This window comes from Herpailurus yagouaroundi, unplaced genomic scaffold, assembly GCF_014898765.1.
Source record: "Herpailurus yagouaroundi ecotype Mexico unplaced genomic scaffold, PumYag 100, whole genome shotgun sequence".
NCBI classification, from domain to species: domain Eukaryota; kingdom Metazoa; phylum Chordata; class Mammalia; order Carnivora; family Felidae; genus Herpailurus; species Herpailurus yagouaroundi.
Genome location: NW_024412391.1, coordinates 1,018,690 through 1,028,586, shown reverse-complemented (window position 1 = coordinate 1,028,586; position 9,897 = coordinate 1,018,690). Strand labels below are relative to the sequence as shown.

The window sequence follows — 9,897 nt, the reverse complement described above, 5'->3', positions numbered from 1 at the left end:
GCTGACTACAGGAAGACTCTGTTTTTAAAATAATAAGCGAGGGGCGCCTGGGTGGCTCAGTCAGCTAAGCAACCGACTCTTGATTCCGGCTCAGGTCATGATCCCAGGGTCGTGGGTCAAGCCCCACTTTGGGCTCCGCATGGAGCGTGGAACCTGCTTAGGATTCTGTCTCTCTCTTCCTCTGCCCGTCTCCCCCACTCATGCTTCCTCTTCCTAAAACATAATACAAAATTAAAAATAAATTAGCAAGTGAAATAAATTCTGAGACTCAAGAAAAAGGTTTAGAGAGTTACACCTCGAAATGTCGTGATTGTGCCATTCTGACCCTACATCTGGGTCTGCAGATTTTCAAAATGCATTCCTCACAGAAGGAATTTCCCACAGGGTTGGTTATCAGCACTGAAAAGCCTACATCTCCAAAGAGCTGCGTCCCTTGACAAGCAAGCTCGCTCCTGTGGTGACCCACATCTCTCTGGTTTTTACTACTGTGTGGACAGTGTGGTATAGCCCTGAAAGCACAGCCACACGGGAGAGAAATCAGCCAGTGAAAAAGACGACCAAACCTCCCTCTCTGAAGGGATTCCTTTTGATTCTCGTAAAACGTGATGGAGACATTTTAAATAAAAACCACAGAAAATGAAACATTAGCAGCAGGTGCCCTGCTACAGATGAGGGTTGGGGAAAAATATCACAACTGGCCGTGGCTACAACGAAAAACCTTTTAAAGGCTCTCTGGAAAAGCCGGTCATCTCAATCTTTCCAGCGACAGAGAACAGTCTTCACCTCCCTAAACTGTTTTGTTTTGTTTTTTAAATTCAGGATGCAATTAATTTGAAAGCTTGAGCTAAACGTAAATTGAGTGGATTGGTGTGGAAAGGTAAATCGATGCACCTCAGATTAAAGATAACTGAAACGGAGTGACCTGTATATTCAGAACATTTTGATAATGGTTACGTGTCTCTTTGGTTCAGTGCTAGAGAAAGAAGTGGCTGGAAGTTGCAAAGTAACCACAGGGACGCTGTAAAACTGCCTGTCTGAAATCTGTTCCTTTTTGTGGTTACTTGGGCCAGGAGAGCCAGTGCCATCAGCAGGCTGGATGCACGGCCTGTCACACGCTGATCACATGCACTCCGCCCGGCCAGCCTTCTCCTCCTGGTCCGGATCCCATGACATAAGGGCGACCAGCTGATTTGGCGTGACAGTTCCCATAATTTCTCACCTGGAGACTGAAAACAAAAACAAAAACAAAACTCGGGCACTTGCAAAGAGCCACTTTTAAAGAGTTATAAGCAAGCACGAAGAGGCTTTCCTGTCTCGTTAGCAGATCTCATTCTGCAAAATACATCCTCTGGAGGCTTCTTGTTTAAGGAACAACTGGGCTGAGTCCCATGTTAATAAAAAGCTACCAACTAGCTTTCACGGTTTCAAAGTGGCCATTTTCCAATTGTCCAAAGCCAGAGTTGCTATAACTTCTGAACATATTCTTCTGAAGTATCTGTGAAAATATTATGGAATAATATGGAATGAAGTTCCGTTCAGCACCAGTTCAACACGCTTAGCCTAAATTTTTTCCAAACTGTAAAGTTTTCCCTCCTTTAGGCAGGAAGTTAGAAAAGAAATGAAAACTAGAGCAGTTTTACTTTAATTACTGACAGGCAACCAGGGTCCCCCCCCCCACCTTACTTCTGGAATATTCCATTCCGTATTGGCAAAACACATATTTCATAACAAAAGCAGAAACGGAAGAAAAGGATCGTGAAAACAATGCCGATGCTAAGTTCCAAGGCTCCCTTCTACAACACTATGTACCTGTTTGTTCCCTCCCATAATGCAAGCTTTATTTCCGGTAAACCACGCTGAGCCTCATCTCTCTCCTCATAGAAGGGCAGGGTTCTTTCCAGCTGTTGGTGTCAGGCAGGAGAAACAAGGCCAGAGGCAGGTTGAGCTGAGGTCAGGTGCTTGGAGACGCCAAAGAGTAGAAAAGCAGAATTGGGGATGGGTGGAGGTCAGAACATGAGTCAATCGCCAGAGACACCAAGTTCAAACTAGGACAAGCCAAGACCAGCGTCTTGGGGGCAAATCTAAGAACAAATCAGGCAGGGATGGACGAATGGGCAAGCTGAAAGACACTAAAGAAACATATGAAATAGGTGTGGCTAGATCGGCACAGCCATTCACTCTGCTCAGTGTCTGGTCGGACTTCCTCTGCAAACCAGCTTCTCCTGGACTTAAAGGAGCCATGCTCTGAAAAGAGTAGAGAGGAGACCAGAAGCGATGAATGTAAGGTGGAGACGTTGTTATGCACAAACATGCACCACCACAACCCCCAAAGGAAGAGCTGTGAGAACCACACAAGCTAAAGATTGGCATCACTTGTTAGAACAATAAATTACACGTAAGGAAGCAGTAGCTACCCTTGAAATACAAAGAGGTTAATACTCATCCCATGATTCACTCGTTAAAATACTGGGTGAGTACCTACAGCTGGACACTGTGCTGAAAGCCGAGGATAAAAAAAGTCAAACCAAATAGAGTCTGTGCTCCCACGGAAGTCACCGAGAAAGAAACAGACGAGTAAATAAGCAATTTCAGGACAGTTGGTGAATACATTGCCCGGGGGAGGTTGTGGGGCGTGAGATCAGATAGAAGGATAATGGTCGGTTTCCAGAGGAGATGAAATCTAAGCTGAGGACCGGGGGAGTGATGCAGGAGAACCTCTCTCCTGACTTGTGCCCTGTGTGTGATTCCTCTGCAGAGCCACGGAGAATGGGGAGGACTCAGAAGAAGACAAAAGAACGGAAGCCCCAAAGACGAGACCCATCTGCTAGGAGTGAAGATAGTAGCCCGGTGTCACCTTGAGTACATTCAAATGTGTAATTCTCAAAGTGCCAAAAGGCATATACAGAGAGCATATGTCAGAGTTTCACTTAGCTCACTCCTGAGGGAACCAACAGAATGATTCCAAGGCAGACACAAGAAATGGGTGTATATACAGTCCACTAAAGAAAAAAAGACCAGGGGCACCTGGGTGGCTTAGTCAGTTAAGCGCCTGAGTCTTGATTTCGGCTCAGGTCATGATCTCACAGTTTGTCGGATCGAACGGCACTTGGGGTTCTGCGTTGACAGTGAGGAGTCTGCTTGGGATTCTCTCTCCCTCGCTCTCTCTCTCTCTCTGTGCCCCTCACTCCCTCTCTTTCAAAATAAATGAATTAACTTTAAAAAAGAAAACATTAGAATAAAAGTGTTGAATTAGAGGGGTGCCTGGGTAGCTCACTTGGTTGAGCACCCAGCTTCGGCTTAGGTCATGGGCTCACGGTTCACGGGTTCAAGCCCCGTGTCTGGCTCTTAGCTGACAGTTCAGAGCCTGGAGCCTGCTTCAGACTCTGTGTCTCCCGCTCTCTCTGCCCCTCCCCCACTTGTGCACACGCGTGCGCTCTCTCTCTCAAAAATAAATAAACAAATAAATAAACATTAAAAATGTAAGTGTTGGGGCGCCTGGGTGGCGCAGTCGGTTAAGCGTCCGACTTCAGCCAGGTCACGATCTCGCGGTCCGTGAGTTTGAGCCCCACGTCAGGCTCTGGGCTGATGGCTCAGAGCCTGGAGCCTGTTTCCGATTCTGTGTCTCCCTCTCTCTCTGCCCCTCCCCCGTTCATGCTCTGTCTCTCTGTCCCAAAAATAAATAAACGTTGAAAAAAAAAAATAAAAAAAATAAAAATGTAAGTGTTGAATTAGATACAAAATTCATGAATATCGATGTCAATTCATCAGTATCACAGGGCAATAAACTATCATCTCCCTGGTTAATTTCAATAGCGACGAGAAATCATTTGCATTGTTCTTGCAGAAAACTGATTCTTTATCTTACTCATTTCTTACATATTAACTTCTAACTTGTGTTGCGAAATGTCTGGGCCCTATTCTTTAGTAAATAGTAAATATTTACTAAATAATAAATTTACTAAATAAATTATTTATTTACTAAATAAATATTTACATATTTACAAATGTAAATAAAGTTACATTTGCTGAGGGTCAAATGATCCTTAGACAGGCTTACTAAGTGATGTCCTAGCATAACAATAAAAAACTCAACACCACCAAGTTTTGGATAACCTTTTAAATAGTAACCCTCTGTAATGTATCAAATATGAAGACATCCCATGAGGAGACTTGTGACCATCCTCAGTCTGCACAAGTGCTAGAAGTTAAAGTTACAGAAAAAAAAAAAAAAACTTTTTTTCTACCTGATTCTAAAGCATACAGATAACCATCTACATTGCAAGTGCTGTTTTTACACTGGTTTTTCTCATTTAATCACCTCGCCCATCCTGTGTAGTAGGTTTTACTGTTTTTAATTTCTGTAGTGGAGGAAAGAAAGGGGCCAGAAATTAAATAACTTTCCCCAAGTATAAATTAGTAAAGTTGTTTGGGAGGGCAGTTGTACAGAGTCAATCCAAATCTGAAATATACATATCCTTTGACTCAGTTAATTCTCTGTTAGAATCTATTCTAAAGAAAGGTTTGCTGCTTAGTACAGAATGTTTATATTGGCAAAGGAGAAAAAAGGGAGGGAGGGAAGGAAGGATGGAAGGAAAGGAGGGAGGAAAGAAGAGAGGGAGGAATGAAGGGAAGGACAGCCTATGAGTCATCAAAAGGGAAGTTGTTAAATAAATTAGGGTATATCCATATTATGACATACTAAGCAATCTTAAAAATAAATGAGGTCGACCCATACTGACCTTCAGCAAAAGGAGCAATTTACAGAATAATGTATTATGTAAAATACAATTGCTCATTAAAAGGCTGTAAAGGTCACATATCAGCTGTCAGTGGTGATTGCCTCAGGCAAGGGGAGCAGGCTTGGGGAAGTAAAGGAAGATGAAGGTGGTGAGAGAAGAATTTTCTATTTTGTTCTGTATTTCTACATTCCTGGAACCATTTATAATGGAAATTGATTACCTACACAATTTTTTAATAATAACAAATGGTACTGGTTCGGGAAGGATAACTCGCCGGAGATTACCCAACTAATAAAAGGGATTCAAGTTACAACTCCAACTCAGGTCTGGCCAACTTAAAAGCTGTGGGCTTTGCAAATTATTATTCACCTCACTGATCACCCATGATTGCATTTACACAGGGATGTTATTCAGGATTGGTCCACCACATCTGTCGGCCAGAAAATTCCTTAGGAGTTAAGGGATGGGACCTGCTTGGCTTCTTCTAAGACATTGGTGTGGTTTGATTGCTTCCAGAACCATTCTGTGCCAGAACATAACTGCTTTTCATCTTGATCACCAAGAAACTCAGAGCCAGACCCAGCACCTAATTCCCATATTCTGGTTTCAAGGTAGACACCCAGTTTCAGGAACAAACTGGAAGTTAGTTAAATTGGGATCCAGGTCTACAAGAAAATGTGGCCACGGAGTCAGACCCAACATGTGGGGCTAGGTCTCCTTCAGTCACCTCAGCAGAAAGTCAGGATACGTTCTAACAGACAGATTATCACACTTGAGTGTGCCTAAGAATTACCTGGTGTTACTCATTAAAAATACAGATTCCTGAGCCTCATCCTTGCAAAAAAATTTGGACATAATTTGGTTCATAATAACCAAAAATTATAATAACCAATAATTGGTTCATAATAACCAAAAAAAAGAAAAAGAAAAAAATTAAGACAACCTAAATGTCCATCAACAGACGAAGAGATAAACTGATGTATTCATAGAAAGTTGTCTCTGGTCATCTGTAGGAAGTAGGTAGGTGGGTAGGTCTGCTGCTACATATATGTACCGAATGTCTGACACTTAGGTGACCCACTAGGACATCTCTTAGTGCTCTACGCTGAGTTTTAGAGGTAAAGTGGCAAGTAGAGTAGACACAGTCTGCGAAGAACAGGGTAACCAGAGGCTTGCACTCTTCAGGGATGAGTCAGGATCACTTAACTGAACAAACCATTAGATCAACAGGAGTGCTGGCCCAGGGACAGAGAAATCTATAATGTGTCGCAGGGGAGAGGAGTGATGAGCATCAGTTATAGCCTTGCGATCAACTATAACATCAGGCACTGTAGTTCATACTACTAACTCTTCCCTTATAAGTTCCCAGGAAATAAGACTGACCAGAATTCTAGAGGATCTATTCCTAGATAGGTCAAAGTTGCCTTAAGAAGGGAATGGAGCTGGGGCTCCTGAGTGGCTCCATTGGCTGGGCATCGACTTTGGCTCAGGTCATGATCTCCCGGGTTGTGAGTTCAAGCCCGCATCAGGCTCTCTGTTGTCAGCACAGAGCCCACTTCAGATCCTCATCTCCCTCTTTGTCTGCCCCTCCCCTGCTCACACTTGCTCTCTCTCTCTCTCTCTCTCAAAAATATAATTGAAAAAATATTTTTTTAAAAAAAGGAACAGAGCTGAGCAGCTCAAGGGGCGGACTGTAACAGATACTGTGGCACTCACTCAGGTTCCCTCTTCAGAGCCCGTGCATCTATCCTCCAGCTGCTGGAAGGATGAGCTGCTGAGGGCTTGCAGCTGTGCCCTTCTTTGGGAATTGCTCTCAGCCACAGGACACTGCCCTGCACAGGTGGCCATCTCTTCCCAGGGGGTAGCCCATGCCAATAGTATGACAAGCTCATAGCTGTCAGTCTTTAAAAAAAAACTAAACTAAACTAAAAGCTTCTCTCTCTTTTTTTAAAATAAATTAAAAGGGTCTCTTTTTCAAATAGATTTCTGGATAGATATTCTCGGGCTTAAGCAAGGACGTGGGCTAACTAATTACGGTGGAGCATAGCGGGGGAAGTGGTTGTCTCAACACTCAAGCTTGAGTTCAAAGACCACATGGGCAGATGTTTCCAGCTTTTTAAGATTCTCCCAGTTCATGTTTTCAGCTGCACACCCTCTGCCCCAGCTCACCAGCCTTGCTAGCTGGGGTTCTCAAAAGAAGGTGCCCTGCCCTATCCCCCTCCCTCCTTGTCTGCTCAAATCCTGGCCCCGAGGGTTTTGATCCTGACCTCGTTTACTTGATCGTCCTCCTCATCTCAAACCTTCTGACTTCTTCAGTTTGCAAAATGAGAGTCTCTGCTTGCTTGGTCCGTCTTCTGAAGCCTTTCTTCTTGGGGGTTAACCATCACGTGGCTCCTACATATATCTGGAGCATAGTCTTCCCTCTCTCACTGGAGGAGGGTTTTAGATGACGGTGATAAGGGACACAGCATAGCTTTCAGCTGTGCTGGGTAGCTTTTCAAAGCCATGTGTGGTCCAGTCCCCACAGGTGCACACCCCTGGGTCTTAAAGTCACAGTGCTGTGCTCCTAACCCCACATCCAACAAAGGATTGACAGCCTTAGAGATGCCTAAATGCCTTTTTCTTTTCAGGCAAATGACTCTTGAGAGTCAATCTACCAGCCAAACATAGGGAACTGAAGAGCCCCGACCTCAGAGGGATAATTATTTAAAAGCTGGAGCTCATGGCATCTTTAGTATATGTCAGGATTCCCTTATCTTTGAGGTAAGTAACTTAATTAGCTGGAATTCAATGAGTTTAATGGGTATAATCGAAACAAAAATAATCACTAATATGATTGCTTAGAGCCTGATTTGAAAGCCTTGCTCTGCTCCTTTTGAACTGTAATTAATTCATATTTGTTGTGAAGTATGAGTACATTTTGAGTACATCAAAATACGTTAGAGACCTGAAAACGCATACTGCAGTTGCAGGGAGGTATGCCAGGGGGCGCTCTGGCCCAAGGCTTGTGTTTTAGTCTTAAATCTGTTTTTGGGCAAAGCGGGTTTTGCATGAGATTAGTCGGGAATTTTGTTTAAACATAAAATACTGTGACTGAGGACATTCTCTTTTCTTTGCATACATTCCATTTTTTTCTTTTCTTTTTTCTTTTTTCTTTTTTTAACCTTCTATGCATGATTGCCCTATCATTTCCCCCTTGCCTCCTACACTACTTTTTCTCTTTTTAATGTTTCTCTCCCTCTTTCTTTGGTAGCTTCTCTCTTCATGCAACCTTTCTCTCCCTAAGTCCAGTACTGAGGACCGAAATGATGCACATACCAATTATCGTCAGGGAGGGAAACCCCAAGAGTCCACATGCTAGAATGGTTATCAATCAGCATGCCTGGGGACCACCTTTTCTAAGCCAAAAATTGAGGTATGCGTTCTGATAAGTATGGGGGTACATTTGAGAGCAGCCAGATAATATTTTTGGAATTGAGCCTGTTCCATAAAGTTCAGATCACCTGGGTGTGGGCTTTTTGCAGAGAGGACCTCAAGCGCACAGCCTCGTGTACTCAAGAGAAACTCCCCATATAGGCTGACACCAGTGGTGCCTTCTCACTTCTTGGACCTAAATGTCCTAACGCTCATGTCCTAACTCTGGAGCATACAAGAAAATTTTTCATCACGTTCACAAAGCCTTTATTAAATTGCACATAGTAGCCTGGGCAGGGAAGAACCAACTCCTTGTTGGTTTATGGGCATAAATTGACATGCAATCATGTCTCAAAAGGTACAAGAGTATCTCTGGAGCATAGAACTAATATGTATTAATAAGAGAACAGAAAAGACAGAGAGCAACCAGTAGCAGAGAAAAAGGCTCGGCTAGTTGGGGTACCTAACCCCAAAACCAGGAGCGAGGAAAGAAATCTGGCTATGGGACAGGACCGACGTGGTCCCAGAGAACACATGGCTCTTCTCCTGGCCAAGAAGCAAGAAAGATGTTTACTTGTTTTTCTAGTTTTCCCTCTCTGTCTCTTTCCGGACATCCTCACCTGCCCTCATTTTGTCTTGGCTCTCTGCCAGATTTGTGCCTTGGAAAAAGCAGTCATAGATTCACAGAAATATGGATCTGGAGAAGGGACTTCCAATCATCCTCCCGATCCCCTGAATAATCAGTGAGCCTGGGGGCTGCTTTGGATTAGATGTCTCTGTCTTTTTCTGCCCCTCCTCCCCCTCTCAAAAGTATACAAACATTAAAAAATAATAATAATAAAGAAGTAGCACAGGCATATCTTGAATGTAGCCCAAGAATCAGGGCTTTTTCCATCGACACCATGCTGCCTCTCTCTGGAAGAATTGTCAAGACAATGAGAAAACAGTAATAAAACACGATATTATCAAGAGAGACAAGAGGAGAGAGAGCAGGTGGCTTATAGAAAAGAAACTAGGGATGTGGAAGAAAGGAATCAGAAGAAAAGAGAGAAAATAAGATGGATGGAGGGGTAGAGGCGTGAGGTATTCTGAGCTACAGTGACATCACCATCTAGTGCTAAATTAAACCATTTAAAATCCCACTGTGGGTTCCATTCCTAGGTATTTACCCAAGAGAAATGAATACATATCCACACCAAAAAATTTGTACAAGAATGTCCGTAGCAGCTTTGTATATAACGTTCAAAAACTAGAAACAGACCAAGGGGCCCATTAACGGGAGAATGAATAAGCAAACTATGATATATCCAGAATGCTGGTCAGAAATACTTCTGATATTCACACGACCAGGAGATGGCTCTCACAGACATTATGCTGAGCAAAGGAAGCCAGACAAAAGAGTATATACTCTTTGATTCCATTTTATGAAGTTCTAGAACAGATGAAACTGATCAGTAGTGGGAAAAGTCAGAGCAGTAACTGCTTGGGAAGGGGCAGATGATGGTGAGGATTAACTGGGAAAAAGCACAAGGGGAAGGTTCTGGTATGATGGTAATGCTCTATGTCTTATTAAGGGCTTGGGTTACACAGGCATGTGGACTTTGTCAAAACTGATGAAAAAATATACCTAAGATCTATGCATTTCATTGGATGTAAATTTTATCTCAAGAGGAAAAAAAAAAAAAGAAATACTAAACCCTAGTTAATGATATACGTGCCCACGTGTTTAGGAGAAAAAGGATAT

The 9,897-nt window shown here is 43.1% G+C and overlaps 1 long non-coding RNA gene across 1 annotated transcript; it reads right to left on the bottom strand.

The window, feature by feature from the left end:
* Positions 1–598: 598 nt before the first annotated feature.
* LOC121028157 (uncharacterized) lies at positions 599–2,274 on the bottom strand. Its single transcript, XR_005789100.1, has 2 exons — positions 1,810–2,274; positions 599–1,226 (listed from the first exon to the last, which is right to left on the bottom strand). It is a non-coding gene; the product is annotated as an uncharacterized LOC121028157 (long non-coding RNA).
* Positions 2,275–9,897: the final 7,623 nt, after the last annotated feature.